Raw genomic sequence first — 9,681 nt, 5'->3', positions numbered from 1 at the left:
TCCTTATGGAGACCACTGCTTGATCTTCCCTCTACCCTCGGTGTAGAGAAGCAGCTTAAAGCGCTTAATAAAAGCAAGTCTTCCGGTCCAAACAGCTTACCAATAAGGTTTTCTTCATAGTATGCTGATGATATAATAGGCCCATACTTAGCAATCACATATAACCACTCGCTCGACGAAAGATCCGTTACAAAAGACAGCAAAGTTGCACATGTCGCACAAGTAATCAATAAAGGGAATAGTAGTAGTCTACTGAATTACAGCTCAATGTCACTAACGTCGACTTGCAATACTGTGTTCAAAGATTATGAATTACCTCGACGATAAAAGTCTGTTGACACACATTCAGCACGGATTCAGAAAATATCGTTCTTGTGAAAAACAACTAGCTCTTTAAAAATAGTGGCTGTGAGCGCTATGGGACTTAACATCTGAGGTCATCAGTCCCCTAGAACTTAGAACTACTTAAACCTAACTAACCTAAGGACAAAACATACATCCATGCCCGAGACAGGACTCGAACCTGCGACCGTAGCGGTCGAGCGGTTCCAGACTTTATTCGGATGAAGTGATGAATGCTATCGACAGGGCATCTAAAACTGATTCCATATTTCTAGATCTACAGAAGGCTTTGCACACCGTTCTTCATAAGAGACTGCCGATGAAATTCCGTGCCTCTTGAGTATCGCTTCAGTTGTACGAATGGGTTCGTGATTTCCTGTTAGAAGGTTCACAGTATGTAGTAATCGACGGAAAATCATCGAGTAAAACAAAATTGATATCCCACGTTCCCTAAGGAAGTGTATAGGCCTTCTGCTGTTTCTAATGTACCTAAACAGTTTACGAGACAATCTGAGCAGTCCTCTTGGATTGTTTGCAGATGATGCTGCCATTTACCGACCAGTAAAGTCTCCAGAAGATCAAAATGTGCTGCAAAATGATTTAGATATGATATCTGAATGATCTGAAAAGTGGTAATTGTGTCTCGATAATGAAAAGTGTGAGGTCAATTACATGAATAAAAAAAAAAGAAATCCATTAAATTTCGCTTACACGATAAATCACACAAATTTATAGGCTGACAATTCCCCTAATTACTTCGGAACTACAATCACGAAAAACTTAAATTGGAACGATTACACTGATAATGTTGCAGGGAAGGCAAACCAAGGCCTTCGTATTACAGGCAGAACACTTAGAAGATGCAAGAGGTCTACAAAAGAGACTGCCGTAGTGTAGCTGTACATTGAAAAAAAATGGCTCTGAGCACTATGGGACTTAACATCTGTGGTCATCAGTCCCCTAGAACTTAGAACTACTTAAACCTAACTAACCCAAGGACATCACACACAACCATGCCCGAGGCAGGACTCGAACCTGCGACCGTAGCAGTCGCGCGGTTCCTGACTGCCCGCCTAGAACCGCTAGACCACCGCGGCCGGCTGTGCATTGAAGATGCAAAACGTCTACTAAAGGGGCTGCCTATTCTTCGCTTGTTCGTTCTCTGCTGCAGTACTGAATATCTGTGCTGCATGGGATCCTTACCAGATACGATTGATGGAAGATATCGAAAAAGTTGTGTTACGGCAAAATAGGGGAGAGAGTGTCGCGGATACGATAAGCGTGTTGGCATGGCAATAATTAAAACAAAGGCGTTTTTCGTTGCGACAAAATCTGTTCACAAAATTTCATTTCCAGCTTTCTCCTCTGAATGTGAAAATATTTTACTGTCGCCAATCTACATAGTGAAAAATGATGATTGTAATAAGAGAAATCAGAGTTCGTAGGAAGATTTAAGTATTAATTTTTCTCGCGTGCTGTTGGAGAGTGGAACGATAGATAAATAGTCTGAAGGTGAAATACATGAAATGTATAGCCATCAGCTGTACAGTGGAATGAAGACAATGAAAATCTGTGCCGGAGCGGGACTTGAACCCGGATTTCCCGCTTATTGCGAGTGGTTGCCTTACCTAACATTTCATGTATTTCATAACGGCTGTAGTCGCCCGTACTGCCTGTTTGTATCGTACTTCTGAACAACGCAGGTACTGCAATGTCGTAGTATGAACATAGTTCGAAGATCCCTCTGCCAGGCATCTAATGTGATTGCGAAGTAGTCATGTAGTACATCCTGTCAACCGTCAGACTGTTTGAGGACTTGCTTCGCCATTCGCCTGGAGTGATTTAGGAAATTTCGGGGAAACAAAATCTGAATATGCCAGATTGTAATTCGGATGAAACTCGTCTGTAGGATACGAGCCCAGCGCCGTAACTGCTGCACCACCTCACAAGCGGGCTCGTGCTGTGTGTCAGAGGTGACGTGGCACGCAGTACAAATCGTAAGCCCATATCAGGGTGCATAAATACGCCTTTTAATGTTTGTGGAGGGGAAAAATGAGATAATGGTCGGATACGGCAGCAGAGGAGCGTAATTATTCACCCTCTGAAAGAGGATGAGGAAATGGTTGCATAATAAAGTGCCCGTACGCCTATTTGAACGGAAGTCAGCCTCGAAACTCGCTCGTTGCATTTAGTCGCGGTGCTTTGCAGACAATTTTGTATTTTACTGCCAAATCACAGAACCTGAAACCACAGTTTTCATATACTGTTCGTGACTGCTCTTTGTCTAACAAACTTCGAAGATTTTTTTTGGAAATTACCGCCACCAGTTTCATTTTTATAAGGTTCCCAGGAATAAACGATAGATTCTACTTTGTCCCAAATCTGGAACAAAATGGAAGGAATATTAAGGTTAAACCACTTTTCAAATGTGCTTTTCTGTGAGGACAAAAAGTAACGCAAACAAGTTTGAGTTAGTAATTACCAAGAGACAAAAACATTAATACAACACAATTACTCCAATTACAATAGAGGTTCAACAATGCGCCTGAAAGGGTACAGTACCGCCCGACATTGAAAATAGGTACAACATTCTTCGTTATTCTTGTCAGTACAACATATTTTTTGTAAAAATAACTCAATTTCAATTAATACAGCGAAGCCAGATACCAGTGTGGGAAAGAATGACAATTTATTTATTTAATTGATCACATGTGCACTCCCACAAAATAAATCCCTACATCCAGTTTGGTGAGATCTGTGAAATGAATGAATGTATGGTCGTCTGCTAACCGCAGATAGTGAATGTGAATGTGAATATATGATCATCTTTGAGACGATCCTTTGACCACCTTTGGTGGAACCAAAGAGATGAAACTTACCGGAGCTTTGAGCGCCTGAAATGTGGCTGACCAATACGGTAGCATGGTCTTCCCCCACCTCGGCAGAGATGCGAGAGGACCTGAAGAACGGCCATGTTTTGGCACTCTGCCGCTGGATCTAGTGTTGGTAAGACCTGTCTTAGGCGTGCTCCGTAAGGACAAAAGAGTGGAGACATGGTATGCATGTGAAATACTTAAGAATAGTTTAGAATAATAATTTCTCTATTTCAGGAACTTTTGTGGGGAGAATTAAATGTAGGCAGGTAATATTAATGGGATCATAGTAATCTTCGGAAGTGACCAACGGTCACAATGAAACCACGTGTAGCAATAAGTTGAAATACTTCCGAGTGCTTAAGTTAAGCTGAATTACTAGCGTGTGTACTATAAGTTGGAAATATTTAAGAAATGGTGTGTGCAGGACTTGAAATTAGAGACGAGTACTCCCACGTGGGGAGTACTGTGTGAGTCTCAATCTGTGTATGAGACAAAGGATAAAGAGAAGTACTCGTCCATGGTATCAGTTGAGGACTCGCTTGTGTGATGAATATGTTCTTAATATTACTTTGCGTGTTATGTTTCCGTGTGACGCTTGATTCAAACTATAATACTCTGAGAGAGAAGCAAGGTGAGTCAGCCGTCTATCCAGCAATGCCACTTGGCTTGCATTGCACAGGAAGACGTGCATATAACGTCCAGAGTTCGTAGTAGGAAAGAAAAGTTACGAAGTGGGGCAGTGTCATGTGAAACTGGGATGAATTTTAATTGAAGTGGGAAAGCTGAAAGTGATGTGATTATAACGTTGTGATTATTCCTTGTTTTGTATTGTATGTTGCCAGTGTGATGTATTTCATGAAATTTAAGTATGTGTGGTTTGCATGGGAGAGTAGCAAGGTAGTTTCAGAGGTAGTGAGTTATGCATGTTCCTCTTGTACCGCTCGGTCTTGAGGAAAGTTTCGTGATGATGGTTGTGAGAGTCGAAGTGTGAGATATAGCAAAAGATCCACCATCCTATCCAGAAAGTGCACTGTAGCGTTAAAGAATTACGAGACCATAAGATAGAGAATCACCAATGTAAAGCCATGATGCCCCTCTGGGCGGAATTTCTCATGTGTTATTGTTGTAGGTTATAGAATTTGTGTGTTTAGGTTATAGAATTTATCTGAATAAATAAGATAATGAAAAGAAAAAGATTGGTGGCCTTTTCCTTCGAACTGTATGTTGCCATGATATCCAGAATTTATAATGTGTGCGCCATTCATATTCAGTGTGATGGCCACGTGTTGATCAAAGCCGTTAAATAAGAAAGAAAATGTGGTATTGCCAGAGCGTAGTGAACAATCAGAGTTCTGTAAATTACTGATAGTCAGATGTGCGTTTCCGTTGCGTAATATCCAAGCAGGAGGATAACTTTTAACTTAATTGTGAGTACTAGAGTTCATGTTACTTGATAAATAAAAAATGAATCCACTCGCTTGGCAGACCACTCATCTTGCAGGCCTGACTGCTTGATGCCATAGTATGAGCAAGGCATGTGGGTGCCTCTCACGCCCATTGACTTGTAAACAGAGGTTAAACTAGTGGGTCATCTCAGTATTGGAACAAGGCCAGTACCATTCCAATGCCGGTACCATTACAAAGTACCATAATCCATGATGGCGGCCATGAAAGTCAGAGACACCCCCCCCCCCCCCCCCACGCCTACATATACACACTAGGCATAGCCTTTCGTAAATATTTTCATAACACCGCCACCACTCCAAGGCACCGTTATTCAACAACAACAAGGTCGCACCCAGTGTATCCACCACGTGGTGCGTGTCTAGTTCCTATTTCCGTGGCGCGGTGCGAGAGAGAGAGATAGCGACATCTCTCTATGTCACACCCCCGCGCCTACATACACGCGCTAGGCAGGACCTATACAAATCAGTGCACGCTCCACCTCACTCTCATACTGCTCGTACACTTCGTTCGTCCAGTACTTGTCACGCCTTCGTAATTAAACGTGCAAAAATTAAGCGTTCACGATCCGCCAGTGGCAGCAGCAGCAGCAAACTTGCTCATGTGGACGAAGTTCCCTCGTGGTTCTCGTCTGCTGTCCCGCTCGTCGTCAGCTGGCCAGTCACCGCCACAAAGTGTAACTGCACTCATTAAGGATACGTTATACATGATTACTTATTGCCTAAGCCACTTCCTCTTACGTCATCACCTACAATACATTACAATTATTTTACAGAAAGACATTTCTTAAACAAAATTTTCTAAACAAAGTTATAAAAACAAGCATGGTGGTCTTTTCCTGTGGAAAAAATAAACGCATATTAATTTAGTCATCCCATCACCACATGGTCTCTAACTACTAATTTCTCTATTTCTACTTTCTACAGTTGACGTCAACATGCTACTACTACATGCCGTGACCTTTTATAGTAAACTCCTTTCCCTGGCGTCGCTTAGTTGCTGCTATTATCTGTGAACAATTAAAAACATTTGTTGCACATTATTGTAGGTTACTGTAACTCCGAATTTCTCCGATACCCCTTTGATGTGCTTGTTTGACTGGTTATGGGATTGGTCTTCCGCTCCTAGTCTGCTTCTGTCTGTAACAGTAGGCTCAATTCAACGTTATGTTTATCTGTTGAAGTTGCCACTTTCATATCAGCAAGTAAAATTCAGTGATAGTGGTCAAGGATCATGGCTGGACTTCAGAGCATCTATCTTTTGTGGTGAACTTCATTATCTTCCTTTAAACTGAATGGCGTGTTGTGTTAGCGTCTCAACTTAACTCAAATAGTTCAGCCCAGACTCGGCTAGCATCGCTAATACGTCTCCACAACACTCCTACGGCGCAAATCATCAATAAGGTCTGTCGATCACGCTATTGCGTGCGACCAGCCACCTGATTTACGTCTTTCTATGACGGCTCAAAACTCGCCTTTTCACACAACATCCTCATCGCTCCCATTACGAATTATCCATGTTTGGTGAGTCGCTATCGCCTAATTGCGATTGACTGGCCACCGGATAATCGTTTTGATCACCGTACTCACACTCAGACGGTATCCACTGAAGAGGTAACCTCGGAACTACGGCAACGGGACACAGTATCTGTCACAGGAGCTGTGAACCGACGTGATAATGAAGCACGCACGCTGGAAACCAGACCGTTAGAACGTCAGAGCAGCTATGATCCGCGAGTCACACGTACGGAAGTACAGCGTGTAATACGTGATCTGCCGGAGGCGGAGTTCAGTAGCAGAACAACTGGCGCAAGCAATTGCTACCCGCTTAGGCGATCCACCTTGCACTTGCAAGAGCTACAAGATATCCAGGAGGCGCACACGGAGGTAGTTTACGAAAACATCGAAACGCCACCGCAGGAAGATGAAACTAGGCAGTTTGATTATAAACACTTTCTGTCGGTACGCAAGTTCCAGCACTATAAGGATTATAATAATACTTTACATCCAAAAACGTTCATTGGACAGTTTGATCTAACGTTACCACCACAGTGGCCGTTAATGTACAAACTTGACTTTGTGTGTGCGCACTTGGAAGGTGCATCAGCGGAAAGTATGCGTAGTGTTGCTAAAGGTTGCAGAACGTACCAAGAGTTCCACGACGCATTTATGAGCAGATATTGGCCAAAGGAGACCCAAAACAGAATTAAACAGGAAATCCTTATGACACGCGACTTCGAGAGCTCAGGTTTCCGAAGTGTTGTGAAATTTCTTGAGAACATGCTGAAAATGAATCAGTATCTGGACGAACCGTGCAGCTCTGGGGAGATTATACGCGTATGCTATATGAAGTTACCACTTTCATATCAGCAGACGCTAGCTGGCAGATGCGGAAATGACGTAGAAGCATTTAAGGGCATTCTTAGGGAACTGGAGTTTGCCTATAACGAGCAGCAGGTGCGTGAGAAGAAGAAGCAAAGGGAACCGCATGAGGAAGGGCAAGACGCGAATATAGAGAGATACAGAAACCAGATGAGGAATAACTATGCCGGTGACGGTAACAATAGGGGAAACAACCCACAGTGGCGCGATAATAGACGACAAAATTTGAAACGTCCCCTTAGAACAATAGTACAAGACTGTGCTTAAACTGACACACAATATTTTTAGCGCAACGCAATCTGACTTTCAAAAATCCCTACAAAAGAATGGCCCTGACTAACATTAACCTATACCTTTCACAAATCACTTACCTCACAAAAATCTTCGTTACTCAAGCTACAGCAATACAGCGAGCGCCACTACTGCCAGCTAAATAACAGATTCAAACTACGGAAGGCACTAACTACTAGTAGGCATAGTTATTTTTTTATTTTTATTTTTTTTTTTGGGACTTAGCTACTGAGGTCATCAGTCCCCTAGAACTTAGAACTTAGAACTACTTAAACCTAACTAACCTAAGGACATCACACACATCCATGCCTGAGGCAGGATTCGAACCTGCGACCGTAGCGGTCATGCGGTTCCAAACTGACGCGCTTAGAACCGCACGGCCACACCGGCCGGCAGGCATAGTTAGCAAATGAAAGATTTTAGTAGAGAACAAATAATGTATTTACCTTAATAGTCATCAAAAGTCATAATATATACAGCAGTTCATGACATCCATTTTTACAAGTTTTCAAAACTCCGCCATCTCTCTCCCCACATCCACCACTGCTGGCGGCTCACCTCCAACTGCGCAACGCTACGCGCTGTTCACATCCAGCTGCCGCTGCCCAACACTACAATGGCAGACAACAATGCAAACTAGCCACAGACTGCACACAGCACAGCCAGTGATTTTCATACAGAGCGCTACGTAACGTTGCCAATAAGAAAACATAAACAGCCTACTTACATAGCCCCTATGCTCCCCACAAAAAATTTTACAAATTGTTTTGGGCAGTGGCCAATAATGATTTGATAAAATTTTTCATAATTACAATAACAAAGAAATCAAATGCACACACTTATTAATACAATGTTGGTCAAAAGCTAAAATTTTCTCACAGTCCATAAAGACAGTTCTGATCTTTCATCACAGCAAAACTGAGTCCATAAAGACAGTTCTGATCTTTCATCACAGTAAAACTGCCGTTTCTTTTCTCAAAGTCTGAGCAGTAAAAGACAATGCACATGGAAGTAGTGGATTTCCATGCAGTCTTGAAGAAGTAGTGTTGTCCTTCCAACGGAAAGACCGTGCTGACTCTTGACATGCTGACAGGTAATGGGCCACAACAGAGCAAACCCACAGCAGAGTCATTCGACGTTTTGAAGAGTATTGGTAGGTAGGTCATCACAGAGTAGACCCACTGTAGTCCTGATAGAGATTACGGTATTGGTGGGCCACCAGAGGTGCAGACCCACTGCAGTCCTTGTAGAAATAATGATATTGGTGAGTCATCAAAGATGCAGACAAACTGTAGTCCATGTAGAGACGGCTAGCAGCCATCTCTTGCGACTGTGCAGGTGCACATTCACCATCGAAGAGTCTTGAGGAGAATATAGCAAGTCCATAAACCACCACTTCTGCACTCACGATGTTTTTGGAATTGTCCTTAGAACCAGCAATGCTGTTATCCAGTCCCTTGCTGAATTATTAACATACTTGCAAACACTATCACTCCCTACTTCTCACATATTATCCATATACTATGACCAACAGAAATGTGTGCAGTGAAATGAATGCTTACAAGTTACTTAATGTGATAAACTGGTGTCAATTACAATTTTATAACATGAGAATACAATTACAGAAATATAGAAAACATCATTAAAGAACATAACAATACAGATAACATTTGTAGTACAAGCTTTACAAAAGAATCGAAATAACATATACATCAGTGTTACAGGAATTATGACATAAGTAAATATATAAAACAATGAGAATAGTTTTCAAAACATTAATTTCACATATGAGCATTGAAACAGAACAGAATTAATAATGTCTAAACATCTTTACAAACTAAATAACATATTGTTAATGCAAATTATATTTGGGGATAACAATATTCTTCATCATAGTGAATGTAGTTTAGTACTAGAGAAATTCTACAACATAAATCATATTAGCTAAACATATAAAGAGAGGAAGAACATAAATACACAAGGGTACACAAACATGTAGCGGATAATACAAGGAAAGGACAGGGTTTGTTTTACTGCAGTATTTTGCAAACAAAACTTTCTTTACTTCTCGGAGATCTCCCTTCATTCTTCATTATTTCCAAAAGTCCTATCTATACCTGCTTTCTGTACTTTTCTCGTATAGCCTCTCAGTGCATTTCTTCAAATTCATCGCAACTCATTCTCTTATAGGCGACCCCCTCTTAAGCTAACTTAAATCTACTGAGCTCAGATGCTAAACTAAGGAACAAGGCAATGCAGCAGCAAAAAACAATTAACACAAACAGCAATGATAAAAAATAGAAATGGCAAAGTAAGCAGCATAAATT

This window comes from Schistocerca cancellata, chromosome 2 (genome assembly GCF_023864275.1).
Source record: "Schistocerca cancellata isolate TAMUIC-IGC-003103 chromosome 2, iqSchCanc2.1, whole genome shotgun sequence".
Lineage (NCBI taxonomy): Eukaryota > Metazoa > Arthropoda > Insecta > Orthoptera > Acrididae > Schistocerca > Schistocerca cancellata.
Note: the sequence above shows the minus strand (reverse complement) of the source record.